Source organism: Odocoileus virginianus, chromosome 21 (assembly GCF_023699985.2).
Source record: "Odocoileus virginianus isolate 20LAN1187 ecotype Illinois chromosome 21, Ovbor_1.2, whole genome shotgun sequence".
Lineage (NCBI taxonomy): Eukaryota > Metazoa > Chordata > Mammalia > Artiodactyla > Cervidae > Odocoileus > Odocoileus virginianus.
Window position 1 is genome coordinate 43,940,132 of NC_069694.1, and position 20,388 is coordinate 43,960,519.

Below are 20,388 nucleotides of genomic sequence, written 5' to 3' on the forward strand. Positions count from 1 at the left end.
GAGGATCCTTTAATCAGACATCCATAAATGGCCTCTCCCATTCAGAAGTTGTTTCACTTGGTGGCTAGTAAAAATAGTTCCCCCAAGAGAGAGTTTTAAAGCATCTTCTATCAAGACTGCAACAGCTGCAAGATTTCGAAGGCAGGGAAAAATCTCTTCCCACTAAGGGAATAGTACACCTAGGGACCACCAGAAACTGGTAGGAAAATATTTGTCCATCCCATCAACAAAGTGCTCAGGTGAATCTTTGTGTAATTATTTTTCCTGTAGCACTCAAAATGGTACAGGTTTGTGGGAAGAAGGCTCTGGAGCAGGAGGTCAGGACAGAGTAGGGACCCCCTGTGTCAACCAAGAAAGTCTCAGACCTACCTGCCACATCCAGTTGCACTCTTGTCTCTACTCCCATGATGGTTATCTGTGATGGGTGGGCTGACTGGAGTGGGCTGCTTCAGTCCTGTTGAACCATTGTGAGGGAAGTCTTGGCACTTGACCTTGAGGTCCTTGGGTCCTGAGGGCAGAGTGCCACCCAATGTCCCAATTGATGGCATTTGTAGCAAGCCATTTGAGGGGACTTGTCACGGTTTGGACACACTCTGGCCCAATGTCTCTCCTGTCTATAGATTAGGCATTTGCCTCATGCTTTGTCCTTCAAGGACTTGGGGTTTGCCATAGGGCTTCCCTGGAGGGCGGCCAGCATCTGGGCATGCCTTATCTCTTTCCTTCTCTCCCTTTCCTGGGACTTGGCCTCCCTCTCCTGTTCTCTGCTATAAAAGGTATTGGTGGCTGTCTGGACCATCTCATCTAAAGAGGCAGCAGGGTCCTACTGCTGTAGCTGATATAACTTTATCCTGATGTCTGATGCATATTAGGAAAGGAATTTGTCCTTTAAAATCACCTGTCCCTCATAAGACTCTAACTCCAGATTAGTAAGCTTTTGGAGGGCCTCTTTTAGCCTTTCCAGAAAGGCAATGGGGTTCTCGTTGGGCTCCTGAGTTACTGCTGAGACTGGGCATAGTCCCACAACTAATTGGCTTCCTTCTATTTCCATGGGTGGACTTCCTTAGGGGTGAGTCTTTCTGAAGCTTATCCTCCCAGCACTGTTGCAACCTGAGAGTTGGGCCTCCCCAGGTCAGGATGCAGATCCCCAGGCAGGTTGAGGCATGACAACCTCCTGGAGACGGAATCACTGGGCAGGTCAAAGGCATGTCAGCCTCCAGAGAATTGGGTCCCTGAGCAAGTTGGTCATGTCAACCTCCTGGGACCCCTGGACTGGTGGATCCCCAAGCAGGTTGAGGCGTGACGACCTCCTAGAGACCAGATCCCTAAGTAGATCAAGGCAGGTCAACCTCCTGGGACCCCAGGCTGGAGTTGGGCATCTCCAAGTTCTCCAGCATGACTAGTGCTGGGTAGGATTAAGGGGTTGTAATCTTAACTCATTGCTAGTTTGTCCACCATGGATGGAAATAGATACCATGATGTAAAGCAATCCAAGCCTGTGCCCTAAAACTGGGAATCTGGTGAAACAGCCATAAGCCTTATCCTCTTAATGCTCTGAGGATTTCTTCCCCTAATCTTCCATAAGAGCAATTTAGGGTGTTTCCAATGGTAAACATTTCATTGTCATAGACCAACTTAGGTAATAACAGAAGTAATGACAAAGGAGTGGGTTATCTGGTCCTGTTAGGGGCTTTAAGAGTATTTTAATAATAAGCTGGGTAGAGCGATGTTGCCTATAGAGGGGGCAGAGTCCTGGTTGTAGGAATTAGTAAGTGGCTTAAGGACAAATTGATAAGAGACAATACCAGATTTTCCATTAAATGGAGTGGAGATTTGGTATGTTTGTAACTTTAGAAGAAGGGTGGTAAAGGTTTGGGCCCAAACAGCCTGCAGGGATAACTCCCAAAGTGGCAAACATTGTCCCTGCAAACCTGATTGCCCTTGAAGGGATGCCACCAACAGATGGACTTCTAGCAGGCATTGTGTGCCTGTCACCCATACTAGCGGGTCCACTGAGAGGTGCTGTTGTCTCACATGTTGTAGGAAACATGGAAGATGAAGGCCTGAATATCTAGAGAGATTGGATAGTACACAGTATTTCCCTCCCAAGTGCCAGCTGTTTTCTGGTTGTCCCTCCAGAAGATTGTAGTGGCATCATTGTGGGTCCAGACGGGGCTCAGGAAAAGAGCGTGAAACAGGGCAGAAGTAGGCAGGACACAACTTTTGGAAGAGTGATACAGGCCAAGGGCATAACATAAACTGGTTAAAATCAAATGGGTCCAAGATGGTGGACAAGTCAAATTCAGCTAAACCTTGATCCTCAATCTGCAAACTAAATGATACACACAGAGGCACCATGACAGTTCCAAGACACTATCAAAAGACCAAGGAGTGAGTTGTTCCCCAATTGTTGGAATGATCCTCCAACTCATTAGCATATGACATCACCCAGCTCATAAAAAACCAACCACATCACATTCCATGGCCACGGCACTCGCCCTCTGTGATGGCCCACACTCTTGGAGTGGGCTTTTCTCTGAATCCGGACAAATCTATCTCTTACCTATTGCTATGTCTCTCACCAAATTTTTTTGCAATGAGACATCAAGAACTTGAGCTTCATGGGTCCCAAAACCAGGCAACATGGGTTTTGACCAGGCTCAAGGTCCAGTCGGACATAACTGAGTGGCTAAGCATAGCACATAGTCCCTACCACGTGGGTTTGAGTCCTAACCTTAGATAAACAGTTTCAAACACAACTTTCAGAAATGGAAAGATGACCTGCCCAATCAAACAGTGTCATCTCCATCTATGGATGGAGAGAGGAGCTGAAGGATGGGAGGAAAAGGCAGTGGGAAAAAATATGCTGAGTAACCCCTTTCATAACTTGCCAGAAAAACTACAAAATGCCTGACCTGTGCTCACAATTTTCATTGGCCTGATCCTTGGCACAGGGATGTTAAGGACAGAAGAACCCTCACCTGCTTGGGCAACAGCTACAAGGGCACAGAGGATAGTGGAGCCTTTGGGACACACTGGGGAATAGCCCCTGCCAGAGTCCTTCAGTTGCACACACTGCCACTTGCTTGCTCGCAGGAGGTTTAAGGAAGTGAGAAACAAGAGATTGTAAAGGAATTAAGGTTTTGTTAGCCATTTGTCCTTCCAGCCACAGGGGCAAGAGCCTCCTACCTTAACCAGAGATCTTCTGGAATTTGAGACTGAGCCACGTGAGCTTTCTACCAAGTTTGTTTTTGCTCTCCTGATTTCCAGCATGCTGGGCTTCTTGTCATGTCCACTATGCTGGGTTTTCTTCGTGTTCAGCTTCCGCCACATGAGCTTTTGGCAAGTTGGGCTTCTGCTGTGCTTGGCCTCCACCTTGTGAGGGCCGAGCCAAGATTGTTTCAGCCAGGTTAAATCTAAGAAATGGCACCAGATATGTCGGGGGAGTGTGTAACTTCCTCAGTTCTGTCTCACCACAGCAAAAATCTGAAGCATTGGACCAGTGTTACAGCTCAGTTACACCTCGGTTTTATTTGGCAACCAAGGGAAAGTACACCCTCGAGGTGTGAGGGTGGGCCGACCCCAAAGGAGAGGCCTCAATCCATCTTGGCTTCCTCCTTTTATACGTTTGTCTCCTCCCCGCTTTGAGTCTGCCCTTTGCAAATTGGGCTGGCCAAGAAGGGGGCATGTTTGTTTCACCTGAAGTTCTCACTCTGGTCCATGGATTTTCTTTTGTTCCATTTTTATGGGCTTTTCCCTTTCTTTGTCTTTTAGCCACTGCCATTTTGGACTCCTTTCTTCTAACTACCTAACCATTCAATGAACACAGTCAAAGCTAAAAAGCAACACCTTTCCAAGCAGAATCGGGCAAGGTGTTTCGTTTTGTGTTTGTTAGTAGTTTTGCTTGCTTTGTTTTCACATATCACCCAGAAACCCCTGGACCTGTGAGGTTTTATGAAGAATTCTTACAGCATTTAATCCCAAGCAATGCAATTTTAGCTGACATACAGCAGTTTAAGTAGTGTTGAAGTAAAATTCCATTTTAAACAAACCAGCATAGAAAATAATGTACGGTACTTCACTTATCCAAAGGGCGCCACAGTCATCTAGAAACATGACTGCAAGTTATTTCTTTCAACACTGGAATTGGTATGGCCACAAATTAACCAGATTTTCCACCTTCCATGTGGCTCACAGGCATTTTTGCCTTCTGCAGTAAACTTCCAGAATGAACCGGTTATCTACAAAGGCATCTAAACTCTGACTCTAGCCTCACTGTTACAGTGCTTTAATTACCAAGACTTTAGAGGAATAATCCACTGAGCTCAACTGCAAAACCTTCAGATCTACAAATTTCCCTTATTGCCCACTATAAGTTCCCCTGCAGGTGGCCTGCAGAGCAGCTGGGAGGGAGCAGTGAATTCTGTTGCCCATTTTCTTATGCTGTTTTTCAGTGAAATGCTTTTGAGTCTAAAAGATTGCTATTGGCCTGTGTCTTCCCTATTTCTGTTTCTAAAGGACTACCAACCACTCCGGCCCGGCTTTTCTGGGAATCTAACCTCCTGCACTTGGTCCCAGGCCTCCAGGGAATGTGGCCATGGTTCACCGGAGCAAGTGAAGGGAAGGAAAGAGGCCAGCAATTACAAACAGCTTGTGACTCATTTTCAGCAGCATAATTGGGCTCACAGAGTCCCTAGAGGGCCTGTCCACTGAAATAGTCCAAAGTCCTGCAGAAACAAACGTTTATGGTTTATCTATTCAAAAGAATACTCAGCAGCCGTTCAGACGAGGTGGTAAAGGCATGTCCAGCTCAGGGAAAGCTGTCCATAAAGTGTTGTTAATTACAAGCCTCTACCTGGAGGTTTGGAGACAAGCATAGGTTCACACAAAACAAAAGTGCTGAAAGAAGACATACCTAAGTAGCAACCTTGCCTATAACAGGTTGAGGTATAATGTCTTCCTTTGCTACTTCCTTCCTTCCCTTCTTTTCTTTCTTATTTCTTTTTGAATTTTCTCAATACTTTCCAATGAGCATTTATGACTTTTGGCATTTCCAGAAACGTTCGTTGGGTTCTCTGTGTGCTCCTGAGTACATGTTCAGACCCTAAAGCCTCTTCCTGCTCTGGCCTCACCTCACAGCCCTGTAGGGCCTCTGGGACTCACTTCTCTGGCTCTGCAGTAAGTGAGAACACTTGGAAAATCAGCCTGGTACCTATTGTCCAAGTGATCCTGGGAAGTTTTATTACTCAGTGGCCCTCATATTTCTTGTCTGTGAAATAAAAGATTTAGTAATGCCTATAGTCAAGCACTGTGGTCATACAAGGGAATTGTATGTTATCCAATGAGGCCAAATGAGAAAATACATGGAAAAGTGTTTGTTGACTGTAACTCATGTGCAATTCTTAGCTCTTATAATTTCCTTGCTGTCCACACAGGAATGGGAGAGGTCAAGAGGACCCAAGCCCAGGTGACAGGACTGCTCCTTCCAAGTGGCTTATGGGTGTGTGGTGGTGTAATCATTCATTTTTAACAGAAATGCTGTTACTGAAATCAGATTTCCCTACCTGTCTCAGTAATGTCTTTCTAGTCATTGTTTTCACATTTTGATATTTAATCAAAAAAGCTTTTAGAAACTCCAGCTGTGAAATGTGAAGAAAGTGGTCTACAAGTATGAAATGTCCTGAGACGTAGCTGACATAGGTCCTGGTCTAGGGTTGGAGGAACAGAGCCCCACGGCTGCAGCATGGTCAATAGCCAGATTCTCTAAAGACATCCCGAGTCTCTGGTGAGACTGATCTTATGCCTGGGGTTAGACTGAAACAACCATATTAATAACAATTGTGATTCAGAATTGCCCCTTTGACAGTGAATTATTGACCCCATGAAGAATATTGGCATATATGAATGATCTTCACTCCAAAAGAAAAAATTAAATGCATTTTGCTTGTTACTTAAATGTCTATTCTCCACTTTCTCACAATGCAGACATAGTTAAATTCTTTTATACTTAGAAGCTTTTTGACCCAAGTCTTAAAAACATACACAATGACAGATAAGAAGTATAGCATCTCATCCACTTTATTTTTTTAATTTTTCTTGGTGCACTGCTCAGCATGCGGAGTCTTATTTTTCCCAACCAGGGATGGAACCCTTGCCCCCTGGAATCTTAACCACTGGACTACCAGGGAATTCCCACATCACATCTACTTTAGCACAGACACACATTAAAGCCCTGTGGGTATTATTTTTCAAAGAAAAGTTGCCAAAATTGTGTGATGAAAATTCAGAAATCTTTCCTCTCTAACACTCTTCCAAACATCAAGATTTTGCCTCATTTGCTTTATTGCCTTGTCTCTCTATATTCATATTTTTGCTGTTGAACCATTAGAAAGAAAGTTGTGAATTTTATTTTTTATGTGTATTTCTTCATTAACCTGAGTGTCTGGAATTTGTTTTCCAAAAGGTAAAAACAATTTGGCACATTCAGCCACACTGAGACTCCTCCTCCATGTAACTTGCCAAATAGCTGGTAGAAGTTCTCTCTGCAATTTGCTACTGGCTTCCAAGACTAGCTCTGCCCCTTCACATCCCGTGCCCTTTAAAAAGTTACCAAATCTTTCTCACATTTAGTTTCCTTATCTGTTGAAGGAGGCAGTTATATTTATTTCCTTGTATTGCAGTAAAGATTAAGTTAAATAGCACAGAAAGCGCTTTGTAAATCGTAACTTTTCTGTGTATACCTGAAATGTTATTATTCACAGTGCTGGAGAACTAGAACTGATTCAGGTTCTCCTAATTATGAATTAGCCCTAAACCGCGTTTTAGGTATTTGCTGGTGCTTGCAGCTATGCTGTCATTTGCAGGCACTCATGAAGCTATTAGGGAAGGCAGGAGCTTCTCCAGGCAACTATGATCCAGAACCGGCCTCCCTAAGGCGGTGATTCTCTAGAATTAGCATTGACATCTCTTCAGGGCTGCCAAAACCCAGACTGCTGGGCATCCGCCCTTAGATTTTGATTCGGTAGCCTTGGGGTGGGCCTAGGAACCTGCATCTCTGGCCCATTCCCTAGTGATGCTGATTCTGCTGATTCCAGGACCACACCGTTAAGAACTCACTGTTCTCAAACATGGTGAGCTGGGTACACTTGCTGCACAGGGCCTTACATGTAAGAAAGGCTCAGGTCTGTAGAAAATTTTTATATGCTAAAGTGGTGCTTTGAAAACCCAAATTGGCATACAGGTCACCTAGGGGCTCTTGCTACTTGTGGGTTGTGCTTATTAGGTTTGAGATGGGCTCCTGATTCTGTTTCTAAAAGCACACAGGTGATGCTTGTTCTACTGGTCTGCTGACCATACTTTGACTAACAAGCTGAAAGGTGCAGCCCATGGGTATGCTTCTGATTTCTATTAAAGAAGAAGAAGCAGAGACTGCTCCCTTTCTAATTCCTAAGCATCCCAAGCTTCCTACTCTCAGCCAGTCGACTGCGCGTGCTCTTCGCCTAGTGTGGCCCACGAGTTCAACCCTGCAGGAACCAAGGTATGTCCTAAGGTTTTGTGTTACTTACTTTATTGAATAATATATTAGGAAGAGCTTGCAGAAGTGCATACAAGAACAAAACTGAAAAAAAAAATCTGTATTCGTGGCTGTCGCCTGCCAAAAAGACTAAACTAGTTCATGAGAAAGGACTGCGCAGTACTACTGACCTATCATTTAAAATGCTTTGTGAATTAAATCATTCTCTCTTAACTTCAAATTTTAAAGTGTCATCTCAAATATTTTGCATTTTGTGTGCATGTGTGTGTGGGCGGGGACACACTCAGAACTGTTCAGAAGCAGAACGATTAGAATTTGTCAATGATTTGAATAAATAGAAAAAATGTGTAAGTTAAAAAAAACAGTGGCAGATTTCAAGAATTAATAATGTTGATAAGGTGCTGCTTTTATGCAGAGAAAGGGGGAATTAGCAATAGGGAGCAAGTTTGGGGGAAAGGAAAAAAGGGGAGGAAAAATAATAAACTATAGTTCATACAGTTTGGGACTTAGTAAGTTTGGGGCCCCTTGGGTTTTTCTAGTAACTGGTTGGAAATGTAGGAACATCTTTTGTGGAGCCTAAGGGGGAAGAAAATTTCAGAGAAGTGGGTACGGCAACCCCCATTGCCAAATGCTGCTGGTGTGATGCTGCATGTGAGTTGAACAGTGGGACCAAGTACAAGAGAACATGTAGTCTTTGAAATAGCAATTTTAACAGAACAATTAAATTTCAGAGTCAAGCAGTGGTACTAAGGCACTGGAAGGTGAGTCTCATGTTAAGTCAGTCTTCTAGGTAGTCGGTGGAAAGTAGAAAGAGAAAGGAAATTTAATCTCTCCGAATCCGTTGGGGCACTTGTAATACCACTGTTTTCTGGGCCCCACCACCAGAGTTCCAGACTCTGCAGGTCAGATATGAAGCCCAAGGATGTGCAGTTCGAATATAGCCCCTGCGCTAGGATTACACGGTTGGGGGCCACTCTTTGGAAATCATTGATTTAAATCAGGCTTTTGTAACCTTGGCAATATTGCCATTTTAGACGGATAATTCTTTGTTGTAGGGAGCCATCCCGGGCTTTATAGGCTGTGTACCAACATATCTGGCCTCTATGCACTAGATGCTGATAGCATCCCCATGATAAAATGACTAAAGATGCTTGTAGGCATCTGTCCCCTGAGGGTCAAACTGCCCGCAAATGGGAACCCCAACTTTAGATGATTCAACAGATCTGAAAAGACTGTGAGAAAATCCAGAAATGATGAAGGGGCTTGGTCTGAAAAATGAAGACCCATGTGAAACAATGCAACAGCAGTAATCCATGCTCTTCAGAATTTAATGACCAGGTTATTATGATGAGGGCTCAGTGTTTGGCTTGTAAGTGAATTAACCCCAGATAACTTGGAACTAACTTGCGCTGTAATTCCGACCTGCCTTCAGCTTTCCTCATCCTGGACGCCTGCAAAGCATTTGTAGTCAACTGTCCCTAATACATGAATGTCCCTTTGTCTTCTAAAATGTGGGCTTTCTGGATGGCTGCCTCACTTATGTTTAAATGTCCTCAACTACGACTTTCTTATTCTGAAGCCCCTGCTACTTATTAGACAAAGGAACATTTTGTACCAGGTTATCAAGTTTATATATTTTGTGCTCCAAAGTTGTTTAATGTCTTTTTTGGGGCGGTCTTCTAGCAGCATATCATTGTCTTGCTTTTTTAAAAATCCAATCTGACAGTCTCTTTAAATGGGGTGTTTAGGCCCATTTATACACATTATGATTGCCATTAAAGTTCTGTTTAAATCTATCAGCTTGTTCTTTGTTTTCTAGTTGTTTCATCTGTTTACTGTTCTTTTTTCCTACTACATTATTTGACAACTTAAAAAATATTTTATAAGGTGAAACACACCTGACATAAATTACCCATTTTTGAAGTAAACAATTCAGTGGCATTTATTACACTCAAAGCATTGTGCAAACACGACCTCCAGTTGGTTCTGAAACATTTTAATCACCCAAAATAAATCCCTTACTATTAAGCAGTCACTTTCCATTCACCCTCTGGCAACCACAAATTTACTTTGTTTCTGTGGATTTATCTATTCTGGATATTTCACATAAGTGGAATAATAGAATACACAACCTTTATGTCTGACTCCTTTTATTCAGCATAGTATTTTTGAGGTTCATCCACGTTGCAGCATGTGGCATCACGTCATTCCATTTTGTGGCTGAATAATATTCTGTGAATTGATGCACCATAACTTGCTTATCTATTTATCTATTAATGGACATATGGTTATTGCTACATTTTGCTGATTGTGAATAGTTATGAAAATTTGTATTCAAGTATTTAAGTACCTGTTTTCAAAACTTTGGTCAGAGACCTAGAAGTGAAGCTTCTGGGTCATAGGTTAGTGGTTTAACTTTGTGTTAAACAGTTTGGCAGTTTCTCAAGGTGTTTGCACCATTTTATATTCCCACCAGCAATATTCAATTCCTCTACATCCTCACCAACACTTGCTGCTTTCCATTTTCTTGAGTATCACCTACGTTGTGGGTATGAAGTGATATCACATACTGGTTTTAATTTGTATTTCCCTAATGATGAATCGTGATATTGTGATTTATAATAAATATATATATATATTCAGTCTTTGTCCTGTTTCTGGTGCAAAGCTTCTAAAACTCTTGAAATTTCCGAAGTGAGGTGAGCAATAAATGTTCTTTTGCTATGAGGTGACTTCTGGACACCACCTAAGGATGGGTGTGGTGGTCAGGAGAACCAACCAAGTGATTAAAAAGTTGAAACTCTCAGTTCCACCTCCTGATCTCTGGGGAGGGGAGAGGGGCTGGGGGTTGAAACAATTACCACTTGCCAATGATTTCATCAGTCATGCCTGTTGAGGAATGCTCTGTAAAACCACAAAAGGTCAGGGTTTAGAAAGCATTTTTGTTGGTGAACACCGCCCTAGTGCTGAGAGAATGACACCTGAAGGAAAGGGTGTGGAAGCTCCCCACCCCCTCCCCACACCTTCCCTCTGCATCCCGCTGTTCCTGAGTTATATCCCCTTTAAAACAAGCAGTAATCTAATAAATAAAATGTTTCTCTAAATTCTGTGAGCCACTCTAGCAAATTAATCAAACCCAAAGAAGGGTTGTAGAAGTCTTTCATCGGTAGCTGATCAGTCAGAAGCACAGGTAACAGCCTGGGCTTGCAAAAGAGGTCAGAAGTGGGGACCTGGGTGGCTGTCCTGTGACACTGAAATTCTTAACCTATGGAACCTGTTACTGTCTCCAGGTAAATGATGTGGATATTTAATATCATAATTGAGTTGAATTCTTGAAAACTCTGCTGTGTCCAAAAATTGTTTGGTGTGTGGGAAACAACCCCTGCCCACCCCATCAACCCACATACACACACATTGAAAATTGAATCTTGGAACACCAAAAGACTAATTATGATGAGTATTTTTTCATGTGCTTTTTGACCAATTGTATAGACCTTTTTTTTTTTTTGAGAAATGTCTATTCAAATTCTTTAACCATCTTTAAACTGTATTGTTTTGGTGAGTTGTGAAAATTCTTTATATATTCTGTTTACTAGACTCTTACGAGATATGCAGTTTACAAATATTTTCTCCCATTTGATGGGGTGTATTTTCACTCTCTTAATTGTGTCCTTTGCACAAAATGTTTTAATTTTCATAATATTCATTGTGCCTATTTTTTATTTTATTACTCATGCTTCTGGTGTCATAGCTAAGAATTCATTGCCAAGTCTGAAGGTTGTAAAATGTACCTGAATATTTTCTCCAAGTTTTATAGTATTAGCTCTCACATTTAGGTCATCGATCAATTCTGAGTTAATGTTTGTATGTAATATGAGGTATGGATGCAATGTCATTCTTTTGCACGTGGATATCCTCTCGTCCCAGCTCTACTTGTTGCTGTTCTTCCCCCAGTGAATGTTTTTAAAACCCTGGTCAAAAACAACTGACTGTATGTATGGGTTTACTTATGAACTCTTAGTTTTCTTCCATTGGTCCTTGTGTGTGTTTATGCCAGTACCACAGTTTTCATTACTGTAGTTTTGCAGGAAGTTTAAGAAATGGGAAGTGTGAATCCTCCAATTTTGTCCTTCTTATTCAAGATTATTTTGGCTATTTGGGGTTCCTTGAAATTCCATGTCAATTTGAACGTTGGTATTCCAATTTTTTCAAGAAAAGGTCACTGGAATTTTGATAGGCATTGTTATGAATATGTACATCACTTTCGGTAGTATTAAGATCTTGATAATATATTTTTTAATCCACAAATACAGAATATCTTTCTATTTATTAAAATCTTCTTACATTCGTAGATAATTATTAGTCAATAGTTGACCTAAGAAATAAAGGGAAAATTTTATTCAAAGATTATAACCTGGGTGACAATCTTTCAGAAAGCTCTGAGAACTATTCTGCCTGTTAAAGGTCAAAGCACAATTATACAAATTTTTGAGACAAAGGGTTGTATGTCAAATGATGTATTGCTGACAGTTTACATTGTCCAGATCTACATGTACAGAATGAGCAGTGGATCATGGGTTATCATGGCCCCTTAGTAGATTAAAAAGGAAGGTTATCACCTAAGGATGTCTGGTTAATGCAAATGCACAATATACCCCAAAGGGAAAGAAGGAGGCCCAAATAGGAGAGAAAAATTTCATGTTTAAATTGCTCTCGCCTTGCCATAAAATATGAATTTTATTTCATCACATTATTAACAATGTGTTTTTAGTTTTCTGTGTAGAATTCTTTCATCTCTTTGGCTAAATGTATTCTTATTTTATTCTTTTGGATGTTATGAATGAAACTGTTTTCTTAATTTTGTTTTCACATTGCTGATGCAAAGAAAAACTGAGTTGTTAATTTTGCAGCTTGCAACTTTGCTGAATTTGTTTACTAACTCTATTAGCTTGTTTGTGGGTTTATTGTGATTTTCTATATGTAGGATCATGACATCTGCATTAGAGATAGTTTTGATCTCATGTGGTCTTGGCCTGCAGTGACTTAAAGCAGGACTTTGGTTCTTGGCCAGAGATTGATGTCAGGTCATGGGAATGAGAGCACCGAATCCTAACCACTAGACCAGCCACTGGTCTAGTGACAAGGCCCTAGTTCTTCAACTTTGCAGAAAAGAATTTCCACAAAGATGGAATATAGTGAAACAAGTATTTATTAAGAGAAAAAGAGTACCTATAGTACATGTGGATAGACACATGGGCAGACTCAGAGTCACAGAGTCGTCCATTCGTGGTAGTTTGAGTTACTTTTATGAGCTATTTCTTCCAGGTTTCCCTTGGCCAATCATTTTGATTTGCTGATTCAAAGTCCATAGTTGGTATATCTCAGGATCCATCCAAGTATGCACACATCTTAGCCAAGATAGATTCTACGAAAGAGGCCTGTGGGTAGTTGGCATCACTTAGCATCACTCAAAAGCATCACTTTTGACCTCCAAGGAGCCTTTCTGTGTGTGTGTGTGTGTGTGTAATTGGTGAGGTCTCCTGACTTTGAGACATATGTGGTCTCTTACCTTCTATCTGGGCAGAGCCTAGCCTCCTTTCTCAATTGTCCTGCTCTTCTCATCTTAGAGTATATGTCCTCAGGGGTGTATGAGTGCTGTGTGCTAAGTCACTTAAGTTGTGTCCAACTCTTTGTGACCCTGTGGACTGTAGCCTGCCAGGTTCCTCTGTCCATGGGATTCTCCAGGCATGGACACTGGTGTTATGCCCGCTGTCCGAATCCCCCAGCAGGAAAAGAGAAAACCTCCCTGACAATGCAACACGCAAAGGAAGGGAAATTAATTGCTGACTCGAGCCAGGGCCCCTGCTGCAACCAACACAGTGGTGCAAAGTCAGAGAGCCCCGAGCCCCAGTTTCCATGCACATTTATAGGGTGCTCGATTTCAAACACAAGCAGTGGGCAGTGGGCGCAAGCGGATTGGTTACATGTTTGCAAAGCAATTTTATTGGTACAAACTTTCATGCGCGCGAGACTTTCCAGGGGACCTTCTCGGAGGTTTACTGGGCGCGTACTGATTAGCTGGTCTCTGGTGGCCTGTTGAGGGCAGATAATTACCCTACCCTAGGGAGAAACTGAAACCTAGGCCTACTCTTAGTTCAGGGCACCTGTCGTGGTGCTAGTCTTGACAGTCTCACAACTGGAGGAAACTGAAGTGGGTTGCCATGCCCTACTTCAGGGTAGCTTCCTGCCCCAGGGATTGAACCTGTGTCTTCTGCATTGACAGGCAAGTTCTTTACCACTAGCACCATCTGAGCAGCCAGGTCCACAGGGCATGAATCTCTAATTGCTTTACCTTGTGAGGCCCATCTACCTCCTGTCTCAAATACCCACTGAGAGACCTCAAGAAATCTTTATTGGGAAGATGAAGGGCAAAGGCCTGTTTTCTGTAGCTTCTAAAGCAAAGCAAGGGGCTCTTAGACCCTCCCTAGTTGGGGTCACAGAGCTCTCAACCTGTCTCATTAAGGGGTCCCAGAGTGACTTCTATTGTTATTTCGGCAGGATCCGCTTTGAGGAGTGGCTGAAGTCCCTGCATCACCATTATCTTATGGTGCCCTGGAGAAAACGAACATTAGAGAAGCAGGGGTCTTTTACTAAAGACCAGTAAAAGACTATTATAATCAGAGACTCAAGCAAGGGTAGGAATCTGGTTATACAAGGTCAGCATATCTTTGTTAATCTCAGTCTTAAAATTTTAGTATCTATTTCTAAAACGGAAAGTCTGAACCTGTTGGTCTCAGACCTCCTTGTTGGACTGAAAGGTCTTAGTTGCAGATTTGCAATAATATGGAAGACAACAAAGCACTAGGCAAAATATAGTATAAATCAGAATGGCTGAAATGAGGAAGGTTATAAGAAAATGGAAACCTCCCATCAGAAAGTTTTTAATACCTTGTAAGATCCAGAAGAACAAGTTAGAAAACCAGTTCTCAATTTTCCAGCCTGTATCGAGGATTCCTGGCTAATTGTTGAAGCCAGCTGGCTTGCTGTTGAGTTTTTCTCAAGGTCCATCTCTACCTGGGTAGAGGTGTTAATGTAAGCGCAACAGGAAGTGTTGGCAACTGCACATACTGCTCCTCCTTCTGCCAACAGATAATCCCATGTCAGATGGTTGTCAAGTACAGCCTTGGCCAGTCAATCTAGAGACTTCTGTAAATTAATAGAGAGTTAGCAGTACTGTTAGCTATGGCAGCAAGAGTATGAGACAAGTTTCGAAGGACATGTTGGTGCGCAGCTACTCCCCATTATGGTAACAAGGTTTACCTGAAGAAACAGGTGTCTCTGTCTGGAATGGCACCAGGTAAATCTCAAATTAATCCAGTAAAGAGTTTTGATGAACTTGCCCAGTGATTAGATTCATTTAAGGAGTGAATTGAGAAAGGAGTAATCAAGGTTCCCAGCATACACTGTGTAGGTGTGGAGTTATTGCATAGGCAACTAGTGGCCCTTGGTTTCTTACCCACCTGGCATATGAAAACATATCCTGGCAGGATACAATACAGATGAGCCGGCTTAAAGTTTCAAGGCCCAGCCACTCTATTGTTATGAAAAATGTTCTCCAACCTGATTATTGTTGAGTTGCTAAGTCATGTCTGACTCTTCTGTGACCCCATGGACTGTAGACCCCAGGCTCCTCTGTCCATGGGATTTCCCAGGCAAGAATACCGGAGTGGGTTGCCATTTCCTTCTCCAGGTGATCTTCCTGACCCAGTGATCAAACCCAAAGCTCCTGCGTGGCAGGCAGATTCTTTACCACTGAGCAGCCTTGGAAGCCCTTTCATCTTGATACCTGTTCCTTAAGTGTTGATCCTTCTTCCTTCGGGTAGCGAGTTAGACTCTGAGCACACATAGGTAACTGGAATTCTGATTTAGGAGGGGACAGTATAAAGTGTCGGAGAAGGCAGTGGTACCCCACTCCAGTACTCTTGCCTGGAGAATCCCAGGGACCGGGGAGCCTGGTGGGCTGCCGTCTATGGGATCACACAGAGTCGGACACGACTGAAGCGACTTAGCAGCAGCAGCAGTATAAAGTGCTGGGGTGTGTTAATGCCAATTTTCGTCCTTCCAGTTTGACTTCATTTTCTCTTTCTATTGCTAAGGGTAGACTTAGGCAAGAGACATTAGAATTTTCTTCAGTAGGAAAATGAACAATTCTGACCCCGTACATTACTGTTCTGAGCCTTTGGATCTCTGGTAGAAGAGCAATTTTCCATCAGGAACTTGGTTAAAATTCCTTACAGGATGGGCAAGAGGGTCGTTCTGGTGCATGATGGACTTAGCTTGGAGTAAACAAATCCAGCCTTCTGTCAACTGAGTGGAGGAAACGAAAGTTTGTGCAGTGCAAACCAGTGAGTTGTATGTCTATCCTGTGGATAAGGGAAATAGTCATAGGAAAGCTAAGGCAATTAGTAGCTTTATAGCAGCACCAGTCAGGATCATATTTAAATCACCCAGCATGGGCAGAAAAGTTCAGTGAATTCTGAGAGCAAGGGTGAGAGCAAAAAAAGACAATAGTTATCATTTACTGGAACATATCAATGGCTCTGTAAGTGGAATGGAGTACCAAGAGGCAAAAGGAAGATTGTAGCTATGGATACTTAGGCCTAGGGCCTTTTTGAGAAGTAGCTTCAGGTCTCATAGTGGCTCACTGTTCCACCTGAAATTTTCATGCTGTCCTGGATCCTCTGGATCCTGTGGAGTCTTGGAGGAAGGAGTGGATTCACAAGGATGGGCTGGAATGTGGGTCTTCAGGTTCCTGTAACATATCAGTAGAGACAGGTTTAATCCTGGACAGATGAACCCAGCTGGTGAACCCCTGGAGTTTGACTACCATAGGGGTGCTCAGCAGGACTTGGGGACGGACACTTCCATTTTGGGAGTAGCTGGTCACCAGGGGACTCATTTTTCAAGGTCTTTTAAAGTATTCACTCTTCAGAGTTTACAACAGAGCCCCCTGGGACTGTTATCTGGATAGGGCTGTACTCTTGCCACATTCTTATTTGTTTTATTTTAGTTATTATTTATTTCTGGCTGTAGTGGATCTTCACTGCTGCATGGGCTTTTCCCTCGTTGCAGTGCACAGGCTTCTCATTACAGTGACTTCTCTTGTTGCAGAGCAGGGGCTCTAAGGAGCGAGGGCTTCAGCAGTTGCAGCTCCCAGGCTCTAGAGCACAGGGGTGTGTGGGCCCAGTTGCTCCATGGCATGTGGGATCTGCCGAGATCAGGGACTGAACCAGTGTCTCCTGCATTGGCAGGCAGATTTTTTTACCACTGAGTCACAAGGGAAGTCCTGTTGCCATATTCGTGTTTAGGCTTTTGGATCTAGCCTAGGTTTAAGACACCTAGAATACACTGCTTCCTAGTGGCTTGGATGGTAGAGTCTGCCTGCAAGGCAGACCTGGGGTCCATCCCTGGGTTGGGAAGTCCCCTGGAGATGGAAACGACTACCCACTCCAGTATTCTTGCCTAAAAAATTCCATGGACAGAGGAGCCTGGCAGGCTACAGTTCATAGAGTCACAAAGAGTTGGGCATGACTGAGCAACAAACGCTAGGTTTATGGTATATCTCAGATGAGCTTGGTTTTCTGGATCACCTAGCATGTTCAGAGTAAGGAATGGTCTTCCATATGTCATTTAGAAAGGGCTTAACTTAGTCATTGTTTTAGAAATTTCCCTGACCCTTAAGAGGGCTATTGGCAGCAGGCGATACCATGACTCTAGCATTTCCAAACAGAGTTTGTACAAGGTTTTCTTTAGAGTATAATCGATTAGCCTGGTCCACTTTTCCTGAGGACTGAGGTTTCCAGGATGAATGGAGGTGGTAGCAGCTGCAAACACTGTTGAGTTACCTTCACTACAAACAAAGGTGCATTATTACTCTGAAGGTGACGGGGCAACCCAAATCTAGGAATAATTTCCTTTAGGAGCACCTTAGACACTTTAGTTGCCTTCTGTTTTCTAGTGGGGAAGGCCTCTATTCATTCAGCAAAGGTATCTATAAAGACTAGTCAGTATTTGAAGCCCTGAAAAGAGGGCATCTGAGTAAAATCTGTTGTCTTTCCTGGGTAAGTCCCATGTCCCTGGACTTGGTTAACAAGAGGGGGAGGCTTGACGTTGCCTCGTGGATTATGGGTGGTGTGAAGGGCACAGGCTTGAGTAACTGTCTCCAGGAGCCCTTTGATAAATTTCCATTGGTCAGAAGTATGAGCAATTTCTGATCTATGTGCCACCAACTGTCTGTTCCCTTAATTCCCTCTCTGTCTTGTGCCCAGTACTCTTTGTAAGTCAAGTACCATGTATAATGTTAAAAGGGACAAGGGATGGGATTAAAGCCACTTTGTTTATGGGCATCAAAGCTGCTTTCTTTGCTTCTCAATTTGCCCTGTTGTTTCCTTGGGAAATTTGAGAAGTTCCCTTTTGGTGCCTGCAACAGTGAATGACTGCTACCTGTTTTGGTTTTTGAACCGCTTCTATGAGATATAAAATCTCAACCCCATATTTTATAGGAGAGTTTCTTACATTTCAAAGTCTCCTTCTTTCTAGATAGCTGAGTGGGCATGTAAAAAGGGGAAAGGATATTTTTAGTCTGTGTATATATTTACAATATTTCCTTCCCTTAAATCCTAAGGCTCAGGTTAGAGCTATCAGTTCAGTCTTTTGGGCTGTTTGTTAGGTGGCAAAGATTTTGCTGCTATAACTCTATGAGTGCTCACAATAGCATATCTTGCCCTCCTGACTCCATCTTTAATGAAACTACTGTCATCAGTAAACCATTCTTCCTCAGGGATTTCTATGACCTGGTCTGTTAGGTCAGACCTATAGGCACAGTTAGAACTGGACATGGAACAATAGACTGGTCCCAAATCAGGAAAGGCGTATGTCAAGTATGCCAAGGTGTTAAGGTATTGTCACCCTGCTTATTTAACTCATATGCAGAGTACATCATGTGAAATGCTGGGCTGGATGAAGCACAAGCTGGAATCAAGATTGCCAGGAGAAATATCAATAACCTCAGATATGCAAATGACACCACCCTTATGGCAGAAAGTGAAGAAGAACTAACCAGCCTCTTGATGAAAGTGAAAGAGGAGAGTGAAAAAGTTGGCTTAAAACTCAACATTCAAAAAACTATGAGGGCATCTAGTCCCATCACTTCATGGCAAAAAGATGGGGAAACAATGGAAACAGTGACAGATACTTTATTTTGGGGGGCTCCAAAATCACTGCAGATGGTGACTGCAGCCATGAAATTTAAAGACGCTTGCTCCTTGGAAGAAAAGCTATGACCAACCTAAACAGCATATTAAAAAGCAGAGACATTACTTTGCCAACAAAGGTCTGTCTAGTCAAGACTATGGTTTTTCCAGTAGTCATGTATGGATGTGAGAGTTGGACTATAAAGAAAGCTGAGCGCCAAAGAATTGATGCTGTTGAACTGTGGTGCTGGAGAAGACACTTGAGAGTCCCTTGAACTGCAAGGAGATCCAACCAGTCCATCCTAAAGGAAATCAGTCCTGGGTGTTCATTGGAAGGACTGACGCTGAAGCTGAAACTCCAATACTTTGGCCACCTGTTGGGAAGAACTGACTCATTGGAAAAGACCCTGATGCTAGGAAAGATTGAAGGCAGGAGGAGAAGGGGACGACAGAGGATGAGATGGTTGGATGGCATCACCGACTTGATGGACACGAGTTTGAGTAGGCTGCGGGAGTTGGTGATGGACAGGGAAGCCTGGTGTGCTGCAGTCCATGGGGTCAGAAAGAGTCAGACACTGAACTGAATGGGCACAGACCTGGTCAAGGGTTTTGAGGCAAGAATGTGTTAGCTCTTGGCTTTTGGTGGGCATTAATGTAGAGTGGTTAAGAGTGTGGCAAGTATTTTTTTTACGAGTGTGGCAAGTGTTTTTAATGTACAATTTTATTTATTTATTTTTGGCTGGTCTGGGTCTTCGTTGCTGTAGAGGCTTCTTTATAGCTGTGGAGAATGGAGGTGATCTTGGTTGAAGTGTGCAGGCTTCTCTGCAATGCCTGCTCTAGTTGCAGAGCACATGCTCTAGGTGAATGTTCAGTGGTTGTGGTTCCCAGGCTCTAAGCACGAGCTCAATAGTTGGCGCATGCAGGCTTAGCTGCTAAATGGCATGTGGCATCTTCCCAGACCAGGGATCAAATCTGTATATCCTGCATTGGCAGGTGGATTCTTTACCACTGAGCCACCAGGGAAACCCAACACTGTGGCAAGTTTTGAGGGTTAGTTCTGGAGGGTCAAGGAGCAAAGCCGCTTAATATTGCAGCCTCCAGTTAGCCAATGGTGGCCTTTTATCTCTAGCATCCCTTGTACTTGATGAGTATATATGCTTGATGAGGGGTCTGGCCTTCCAGGGGCTGTCCAAAGGTATGTTTGTTAGTTTCTTCCACTAAGAAAGTGGTGGCAGCTACTGTCCAGAAGCAGCCAGGCCAACCTCAGGCAATGGAGTCTAGTTGCTTGGAAAAGTAACCTATAGGTGAGGAATTTTCCCTAACTTCTGTATGAGGACTTTCAAGTCTGTCCCCTGATTTTCAGCCACATATAAGATGAATGGCTTTTTCGAGGTGGGAAGACTGTGAACAGGGGCTCTGGTGAGAGCCTGCTCATTATCGTTAAAAATCTTATCCATTCCAAAGTACAGTTCTTCATCTGGGGCTTTAGTGGCTTCATATAGGGGCTTAACCATTAGCCCGATCTCTGGAATCCAAATTCTACAAAGTCCTGCCATGTTCAAAAATGTATGGAGGTGTTTTTTTGTCTTCAGAGTGCTTAGGCCT